Consider the following 11,085-nt stretch of genomic DNA (forward strand, 5'->3'; position numbering starts at 1 on the left):
GCAGTGCTGGTGGTAGCAATACTCACCTCAGGGGCTGCCAGAAGGTGGCTGCCGTTCTCCCTGAACCCCGCATAACGCCCCTTGGAATTAAGCTATGTGATGACACGTAATTGGTTAGAGAGGCACTCTGGGACAAATTGGCTGCCACCAGCCAGTGGTCATTGGGAGAAGCACCACATTACCAGTGATAAGTAGGGATGTGCACGGAACTGGGTGGGGATGGTTTGGAGGGGGTGCATCTTTAAGGGCAGGGGAGGGTGCACTTACCCCTCCTTCCACTTTTCCCCTGCTGGCGCTCCGTTTTCTTAAAGTCCATCGGGACAGCAGCGTACTTCCCTGCCGCCTTATTGCCCAGTTATTACCTCAAATAACTGGAAGTATCCAACGCGCCTGTGAACCGGTTCCGTGCACAGCCCTAGTGATAAGTTCAGCCCTCCCCCGCCACCAAATCAACAGAATGTGCCCATCTTTGGCCACCTGCAAATGGGGTCACAATAAGTGAGCCCATTTAGGCTCTGCCCGGAGTTAGAGTCAAGAATAGTGGGCTAGACAAATCAGTAATCAGACTTAATCTAAAGTGGCTTAATATGTTCACTGCAGACCACAGTATGCCAGATGAGCACACTGTTCCAGGCTCCTGTTCGTCTCAATGATTCTTGTGCAGGGTAACTTCCTAATCCATTGTGCTCTGTGTTAATTAACGGGAAGGGAAGGGTCAAAATGCCTTCGTCCGGCCAATCAATAACCTCTAATTGCTCATCTAGTTTGGTCCTAAGAATGGAAGCATTACATAGGCCTATGTACTGGACATGTACACATTGAACAAGGGACTCCCCCCCCCCCCAAAAGAACGTTGCTCCTTTGTCAATAGCTTCCCTTTTTATACTGAGGCTTTAGAAAGGAGATGGTGGTGACAAGTAAGGGTGTTGCTATAATTGAGCGGATGAGTTCAAAGAACGTGGGCCCTCAAGCTCCTGAGGGCCCCCCAGCTTAATCTCTCCCTATCTTCCTCATTATCTACCTCACTCCAAGGGGCTGCCAGAGAGAGGGGTGAACACAGGCCCCCTCTGCCCTAGTTACACCCCTGATGACAAGAGCTCTGAAACTGTATAGGTTTTTTTGCATCTCTGAGGGACCCCAAGAGCAGGCCTCTGGGCCTTGCTGCCTTCAGCTGAAACCCCACCCCACCCCAACAACAGAAATCTGAAATGGCACCCCTGGCCTCACTATGCTCTAGCACCCCTTCCAAAATGCGTGCATATATGTATAAGACATATCCACTCTGGGCTCTGAGACAAATGCTGGCAAGGGATGAGGAGCAGCTGAGGTTGTCAAGAGATCTCTCCCAGGGTCGGCCCCAGGCTGCGCCTTCCCCGTGTCTCTCTGCCTGCCTCCCCTTGCAGCTGCCCGGGTCCCTTGCCATGTGCGCTGGGGCAAGCAAATCGCCCGGCGCACACATCTTGCAGGGACCTACTAGGTGCCTTTGCTGGCTCCCCCTGGACTCAGCACTTGGGAGGCAGCCGCGGGGGCGTCTCCAGCTCTCCCGACGACGCAGGGAGCTGGCAGAAGAGGCACTCAGCTGTGCTGGAGGCATGTGCGGCCGCCAAGGAGGCTGGACATCCCTGAGAGTGCCGGGCCCTGCTGCTGCCTGAGGGATGCCAGGCTGCACTTGACAATGCCTTAGGCAGCAGAGGAAAGGGCAAGGGAGGGGCTGGCAGGGAAGGCTGTGCAGAGCATTCCAGCTGGAGCCAGAACACACCAGGGAGTGCTGCAGGCGGAGGGGGCTGGGGAGGATTCCTCTCCTGCGTGCTCTTCGAGGTGGCAGGCAGACAAAGAGGCTTCGTCTATATTGGCCACATTAAAGCGAATGCCGGGCGTCTGGCGAATGTCATTTTTCACTTGTGAATGCAGATCATTGCAAATGAATATTGGAGATGTCCTCAAACAAAAATAATAATTTTTAAAAAACCCTTCAGTTTTCAGGCATACAGCCGCAAACCTTGATAAGTGACAATGAACATCCATTAGCATATATCTGAGGTTCTGGACATTCGGGAAATTCATTTCATCGATGTGTGTTGAGATTCACCCAGTTTTGAACATTTAATGTAATGTTAAAAAGAAATCTGGGGGCTATACAGACCTGAGTCCTGCATCCCTCAGCACTCCTCCTCCTAGGAGTCTTGGTAAATTTCAAGCCACTTCTTGTGTTGACTGCTTGAATGAAATCACGAGGCTCTTCACATGCGCGGAGGGAACTGGGCTAAGGGAGCTCACCCCGGTTTCCCCCAAGCATGTGAACCACTGGGAGCCATGTGACTCCTAGCAGTTAGCCTGCTTAATTGCCCCCACTAAACAAGGTTAGTTGAGCGAGCGCTCCACTAGCTCCGTTTAGTTGATCGTGAATCACCACGGTGCAGCTCCATGCCGTAGCAACTCACAAGTAGGCTCCCGACCGGGAGGCAACAGAAAGCCTCCCAGCCTTGGGGGGTCTCCCCAGAATGCCCCGTGCACTCGCATGGGGCATCCTGTGACTTCCAGGGGCCAGGTGACCCCCAATCCCTGCTGCCCCTACTGGCAGTGTGACGAAGCTGGTAGTTGTGTGGACAGCCAATCCAGCCACCCAGGGCTAGCCTGATGATCACCTGTGGGGAGAGTGGGCTTGACCCGCTCTCCCCACAGAACCCTAATAGGCTCTACACACTGATCGTGTGTAGAGGCTCTTTGAGTTCTCCTAAGGAGAAATTTCAGATAATTTTCTCAGATGGTTTCTCCACACCTGCCCTAGTACCATTTCAGGCTTCGGAAACAGGAAGCAAGATTCAAAGCAAGGTCCAAAAAAGGCTTTGTCTTCATGTGGACAAAGTTAAGATTAAATTACAAAATGACAGTGTATAATAACAGCATTTGATACACTTACTTTGGAATACCTCATAAGAGCTGGAGTTATAAGTGCACCTGAGCAATAATAATATTTAGCCTAGCACACAAGGGCCCCAATCCAAGAACAAGTTGTTCTGGTAAGAACTAATCTGCCTACATTCCTTTCACTATAATCTTAATTGATAATTACCATCCTCACAAGTTAGCCCACTTGCATCTCAACAGTTCATGCATCCACCATCTTGAATCAGGGTGAATGACATCATTACAAATTACACCCTTGAGCCATCCCTATGTGTTCCTACACCTGTAGCAAATTTGGTTCAAATCAGTTTAGGCTGTTCACAAGGTAGCCCACTTGTACCTCAAATGTTCATTTGTCCGCCACCCTGAATTGGGGTGGATGACATAATCACAAACTGTGCTCTTGAGCTGTCCCTATGTTTAATTTCTACAACTGTACCAAATTTGGTTCAAATTGTTTAGGTGGTCCACAAGTTACTTGAACCTCAAATGTTCACTTGTCTGCCATCTTGGGTCGGGGTGGATGACATCATCGCAAACTACCATTGAGGCATCCCTATGTGTTCCTACAACTGTACCAAATTTGGGTCAGATCGGTTAGGCGGTTCACAAGTTAGCCCACTTGCACCTCAAACATTTACACAGCTGCCATCTTGAATTGGGGTGATGACATCATCACAAACTATACTATTGAGGTGTCCCTATGTGTCCCTACACTATTGAGGTGTCCCTATGTGTGCCCCTATGTGCCCCTTCATATTGGTCCAGGCATTGCGAAGTTGATGCGGGGTGGGTGTGGGGGGGACACATGGACACATACGCAGACAGACAGACACACACACACACACACACACACACACACACACAGAATGCCGGCTGATCTCATAAGCTTGCTTTCCTTAAGGGAAGTAGGCTAAAAAAATTGCATTAGTTTAAGTCAATGAGGTTAGATGAAGTCAGTGAGACAAGTTAGTTGTCTCTGTGTGATCCTTTGTGTCCAGGACCTGTCTTCTTATTTTTATATGTAAACTGCTTTCAAGACTCTTTTGTTGAAAAGCAGTATATAAATAGTAGTCGTAGTAGTAGTCTTCTAATTCTTTTTAAAGCATCATCTGCATAGAGGGTGCTAAATAAAAATGATGATGAGGAGGATGACAATAGTATCATTATCATTATTATTAAAGTTACCGTGATTTCAATTTAACTTAAGAACAGCTAAGCATGGTAGGAATGACCTTGTTCTTTCCTTTTCCTCCACTTCCTAATAATAAATTACATACACACTTTTGATTTTAATGTGACTTAAGCACAGCTAAATTTAGTAGGAGCCAGCCCCATCATCCCTAAATGGGGCTTCTGGTGCAGCAGCTAAAATGCTGGGCATGGAAGTAAGCAACCCAGGTTAAAATCTCAGCTATGAAATACAAATGGGTGATCTTGCATGATTAACTAGCAGTCAAACTGGTTTGATGGGGCCACAGGTTTGATGCAAGGCTAAAATGGTACCCTGAAACATCTCAGGGGAAAGATAAATTAGAAATGTAACAAAACTGCCTTTAAACTCCCAGGATTAAACTGAATGCATTTATGGCTTTGTTAAATGAAAGGCACCATCCCACCAAGTTTAGGGGCCAGGTCCATGGCTGAATCCAAAATGGGGCCTGGGGGTGCACTGCTCCACCTGGAGTGCAAGGCTTTGTTTGGGCACAAGTTATTTGCAAGTGTGCTTCTGCTGCACCAATAGTTGCCAATATATACATGAAATGAATAAGAAGCTCATTGTCTCTTGCACAATTGAACCTCAGGCAACAGCTTAGAGTAGGGACCTGATGAGGAAGCACAGCTTGCTCCTGGTGAGGAGAGGGCTAATGGGTCTAGGAACAGGAGTAATGGGGTGATAGGTAACCCGCTCACCTTCTGATCTGAGGCCTGGTTGGCAAAACCAAAGTGGAGACGCCATAACAATGTAGCTGTGCAGCTGAAAATCTGGCCTTATAAGGTGCCTGGATAGATGAACACTTCGTAACATAGCATAGGTTATTCCAAGTGAGGGCCAGCTCTCACAATCAGCAGAATAAGTGGTAAACCTGCATCTGGACAATATCATTTCAGGTTATTATTGAGTGCTCACAAGATGATCTTCCATGAAAAAGGGATGCCTGCATATGGCAAACCAGCATGAAGTAGAAAAGGTTGGCATCTAACTTCCTATGTGATAGGAATTTTTTAATGGATGATCATTCCATCATGTGAACCCCCACCTTCAATCTGAAGTAGCACTGTCCAGACACAGGTTTACCCCCACTCATCTGGTAGCGGTCTGAGTCTGAGCTCTTTGGAGGAAGAACATGGTAGAAAGCTGTGGGACCGGCATATCTTAAGTAGCATTTCTTCCTGTATATTGCTCCCCCAGAAAATTTGAGATATAGAGATAGGGCTCTTCTCAGTATACTGTTGCCTCAAAAAAGTGGGGTCAACAGTAGGAAGCAGTATAGCTCTGTTGTAGTCTGAAGGCTTCAGAATGAGCTTCCTGAGAAGGTGTGGCAATGTACGTCTCTTGCTGGGGTTCAGGCAACTCTGTAAAACCCATTTCCTTAAGTGGGCATTTATGCTTAAATCTATGCTGACATCTTTCCCCCTGGTATCCGTTACTGATTGTGTGTGATGGCAAGGCATAACCTAAAAGGATATTTATGGCTGTTTGAACTGATGTGATGATATGGTGGTTTGTTTGTTACAGTTGTTTTTCAAAGAGCATGGACTCAAAGAACTGCATGCCCAATTCTACACACCCACTGGTCTTGGCCATATTGTTTTAACTGTGGACTCTCATGCCACTTGGCAAACCTCTTTCGAAAAGGAGGGGGCTTTCAATAGCAGTTTAATCCCTGCTGAGGGCCACCTAATGGCGCAGCAGGGAAATGGCTTGACTAGCAAGCCAGAGGTTGCCGGTTCAAATTCCCGCTGTTTCCCAGACTATGGGAAACACCTATATCTGGCAGCAGCGATATAGGAAGATGCTGAAATGCATCATCTCATACTGCGCAGGATATGGCAATGGTAAACTCCTCCTGTATTCTACCAAAGAAAACCACAAGGCTCTATGGGCGCCTGGAGTTGACACTGACTCGACGGCACACTTTACCTAATTGAGCAAAGAGGCACCTTTTAAAGTGGTAACTCTCTTATATTTAGCCAGGGGAGAGCAACTGGTCCTATCCAACCCCAGCACAGCATCCCTCCAGTGGTTGTTGCGGGTGTTTACCGTATGTTTCTTTTTAGACTGTGAGCCCTTTGGAGACAGCAAACAATTTTACTTACTTACTTACTTACTTACTTACTTACTTATCTGTGTATACTACTTTGAGAACCTTTTGCTGAAAAGTGGTATATAAATGTTTAGAATTGGTAGTAGTGGAGATAGTAGTGGTGGTAGTAGTAGTAGTAATAGATTGTGATATGTAATGGGGGGTGGGGTGTGTCTGTCATGCAAAAGGAAAAGGTTAAAAGTCCCACTGGGCATGCTCAAGTTTTTCATTGTGCCTCCTATAGCTCTTCTTTAATTTCCAACCTAGGAGTTTTATGTGTTAGAATCTAAATCTGCTGTAAGCCACCAAGGGTTGTGATCGCTGAAATAAGTAAATTAATAACAATGAGTAGTCGATGGGATATACTCCTGAAGATTAAATACCATAAATAAAATGAGCCTTTTGGTTGAAAGAAGATTCATCACTTTTATTTGGGCTAAAGAGCCAATTTTGCTTTCTTTACAAAAGGATAAAATATATATACTTTAATACAAAAATCCAACCCCCACCCCCACGAGAAATAAGCCAGACTGACTGTTCCCACCCTCCTTATTCCAGGAGCTGTTGTTCACAGATTCAAAGTATGCACAGAATTCTACAATTCTAATATCTGCCTATTAATCCATCTGCAAAATAGGGAGCTTCTTTATAAGGGCTGTCCAATCACCGTCTGACCACAATGGACCACACTGTTGAGGCAGTCTGGCCTGCCAATAGGTGGGCCAGGAAGCAGCATTCTGTGGGAGGGGGTAGGCCTGAGGCTGCAGTGGCCGCCCACTGCTTTGTCTAGACTGTTAAGAGCCCCAAATATCACTCTGGCTTTCTTGAAAGAGAAAGAAAACTGAATTGCATAGTCTTTGATTTATTATTGCTTGCACTGCTGTGGCAGCCCATGAGGAACTCTCCTATGAAGCTACCTCTCAATGGGGCACACGAGCAGCATTAAATAATATAGCATTGCTTGGTGAAACTATATGGACTGGAGCTCCCCCCCCGCCCAAAGATGGGAGGGAGAGGAATAAGTTAAATAAATAATATCTAATAAATAACCATGGAGCAAAGGCACCACAAAACAAAGGGTTTGGGGGAGGGGGCAGAGAGAGAGAGAAATCCAACTTCACACACATGTTTATCCCCACAATGCTAAACCTCCAACTAAGTACTTTAAAGTCCATTAATGAAAAACACAGGTCGCTCAGCGCATTTCGCATTTTATGCAGAATGAAAAGGAAATAACTTAGGATCCAGATCCGTAATAAATAAGGGAGCTTAGGACATGGCTTTTCATGAGACACCCTGCTCATTTGGCCAGTTCGTTCCAGACTCCTTTCTCAACTGCAGTCTAAGTGTTCCGGGGAGGGATGCATGAAACCTCTCTGAGGAATTTCACTTCCATTTATGTTTCTCAGGTGTTTCACCTGAGAAGGGATTTCCAGATTGCTGTAGGTGAAATGGGAAAGGCAGCTTTAGTTCCAGAGAGTACCTGGAGTATGCAGCAGGGCTGAGCTGAAATCACCCCACCATCCTCTTCATGGGATGCAAAGTTAGGGAGACAATTTTGGTAATTTGAGGGTGGAAGTGTCAAAAACTGCTGCAAACTGTGGGGTGAATTTACCCGCAGCAGTGATCACATTTCTGTTTGCATCACCCTCCCCACAAGGCTGGAGAGTGAAGGCAGGAAGCAGTGCCCACCCTCTGATTGTTTCATGATTATGTCAGGTGATGATGTCATCCTCTGTCAAATTAGAACAAGCCAAATCAGAGCAAGGGCAATGCTTCTTGCCCTCACTCTGTAGCCTTGTGGGGAGGACAACTGCCAGCAATTGAGATTGTGCTAGCTGTCACCATTCATACCGTAAAACCAAGCGTCAGTAATCATAAAAGTGAATGGGGGGGCAGTTTTGTAAAAGCTTTGGCCTCCCTCTCCCTGGAGCCCCAATTTTTGACTGGAAAAGTTCTGAAAGGAACTTTTGGCTCCAGAATTAGTATTAGTGTAATTAACTCACAGATACGATACTCTGTAATTGACTCATAGACAACTTTGGTAACACATACACACCAAATACAATCTCGGTATTCAAATATAATCCCGGTATTTGTATTGCTAGCTAGGTGACTTACTGTACTATTAGCAGGAAAACAATTCTGGATGATTTTAATAAAGAAATTATATTGGCCATGGCAGACTGACTGCTTAGTTTCGACAGACAGGATTCTCAAACTTATTTCTGGACTGGCATTTCTCAGCTTCTCCCACCCTGCTCTCTCCAGAATCATTTGACCACTCATTGTTGCTCTAACCTCTAACACTAAAACAGGGTTCCAGTTAAGTCTCAAGATAGGTTCTGCTTCATTGTAAGCTTTACCCGTCACCAAGTTTACATTAAAATGAACATATATCTGTTATAACTGATAACAATATGTGGAATTTCATTGGACAAACATTATCAACAGCATTTGAACTGCTTGACTAAAACTAATAGAAATTATATGGGGGGGATGTTGGCAACAATATTTGCATTCTGAAAAATTCAGGTAGCCAACCCAGCAAACTGGATTGGGTCCTGGAACCTGAATCTCCCACATGTCATGCATTAGCTGAGATAAGCTATATAACAAAATACATAATCATCTGTTGGCTGGCTGAAGTCAAAAGAGTTCCCCTGAATATGTATTGATTACCCACGGACAGATCGTAGACTTCTGTGGGCTTTAGGGTGCATGGGCACCTCTCATTGTTCAAATTAAAGATGTCAGTCTGAGATAGGCTCTTGCACCTCTGAAGATAGAGTCCATCAGTTTAATATCCCCATATTTGCCCTTGAATTCTTATGGACATGCTGGATGTTTCCATTGGTTATTGAAGAAAAAAGAATGGCACAAGGAAATCAAGAAACTTTTTCTCTCCACACAGGTAGAGGTGGAAGGGAGCTTCTTGCTTGACTTGAAGGAAGTGCCCATATGTTCAGGTTAACTTCCATTTTGTAACAAAACACTACTTCGGAATAGATTTTGCAAGGAGAACAAGGTGATGCATCTGGTCTGGAGAATGCCAGCATTGCATGTATTGCTATTTTTCTGAAATCCTGAGTGCTAGCAAGTCTACCTTCCACACCCACAAATGCAAGCCTTCTATGGGTGAAGCTGGAGAAAAATCAGGACTGCATTCCTTTTGAAAGTATATTGACCATTTCTCACCTTTGGCATGTGGAGTGATGGTTGTTCACTGTGTGAATTGAGAAAACATAATGCTCTATGAGCATCCTCCTAATAAGATGCATGGATGGTGCAGGTTCTCATCTGTGAATTATCGCAATGTAAGAGAAGGTGCTAGTTTGCATGCTGCCAGAAGTAGTTGCCTGTAACTTCTTTGCTGCAATCATATCCAGGAGTTGTGTGTTTCTTTCTTCCCTCAATTTTCATCAAAGCCCTTTGGGAAGAACCCATGAAGCCTGCCATTCTCACCATTGCTTAATGCTTTTAGAAGCTGATCAGGGTTTTTGGGTGGTTGCACGTGTGGGATTAAGGTTTAGAATACAATGAAGTGAGAATGCAGCCCAAATGTAGCAAGATTTTATTGTATCATGAGTGTCTATAGCAGAATTCTGGCTATTCTAAACTAATGTGCATGAGTGTGGGTGCGTGGGTGTGGGTGTGACTGAAAGTTTTAATTCAGACCAGGGTTGCTTGTTTGGAAGAAGAAGGGTCTTTGTAATTGTATTTCCCTGGTGATCAAAGCCTTGCAATTCCTATTGGAGAGGAAGTAGCATGGTGCTTCATCTCCAGCATAGCCTCATGTTGGCCCTGCCTCATCATAGGACTATTCATTCATTCATTCTTTCATTCATTCAACATATTTCTATACTGCCCAAAACTTGCATCTCTGGGCAGTTGAAGAGGAGAACATTGAGAATATTGAGGAGGAGGAGAGGCAAATAGGCAGAATCTTTGTGGTGCCTGATTTCTGTTCTTTCCCCCCGTTTCTTTCTGCAGGGTGATCACAGACAGTTACAAAAATGGAGGCCAAGGAGTTTACACATCTAGTAACCTCTCTACTTCCATTAGGGTTGCCAGCAAGTTGTCCTTAACATGGGAATTCTTACTGAGGATTAACAACTGCAGGAAAGTTCAAGGCAAGCCTGTCGAACTGTGATAAGATTAATGCACTTTCTGTGGAGGAGGATGGTCTAGCACATCTCCATTAGAGTTGGCACCCAGTTTTGCCTAAAGCCAAATCTGAAGCAGATTTGGAGTATCCTACTTAGGATAAAATACATTTAAGAATCTCAAGGGAGGAGCATAAAGACTTACAATAAGATGAGCATCATTTCTCAGGGATTTCCCACAATCTCTGTTTAGAGAGGACTCCCTCATAATTTGAAAACCATGATTATAAAAAACAAAACCCAAACCATTTAAATATATATATATATAAGCCTTATACAACTCTTCTTACATAAGCCTTCCATCACATTTCTTGGTAACCTATAGACTGGTGTAGAAGTACTGAATAATTTTGGTCACAATGTAAATCTAAAGGTGTACAGAAATGTGATAGAAGCCACAGCAGGTTTTTCACCTGTGGTTGAACACAGGTAATTCTGGCAATTCTTTTAACTAGCTGGGAGTCTTCATCTCCTCCCTATGCACCAGGTAGCCTGCCCACTTTTTCTTTTGAAAGCACCACATGCATATTTAGCCATTGCAAAACTGATTTGGTGGGAAGGTGTCTTAGTGACATCACACGTGGTCACCAATTGGTGTCATCCACAATCAGCTTCTGCTGCAGACTTACAGAGACATTTTTCTTAAGAGTTTAACTCTTGAGAGGAAATATATACTTGAACTAAATGCAACAAGGCTGTTTCGA

The sequence above is a fragment of the Hemicordylus capensis genome, chromosome 2, assembly GCF_027244095.1.
Source record: "Hemicordylus capensis ecotype Gifberg chromosome 2, rHemCap1.1.pri, whole genome shotgun sequence".
NCBI lineage: Eukaryota > Metazoa > Chordata > Lepidosauria > Squamata > Cordylidae > Hemicordylus > Hemicordylus capensis.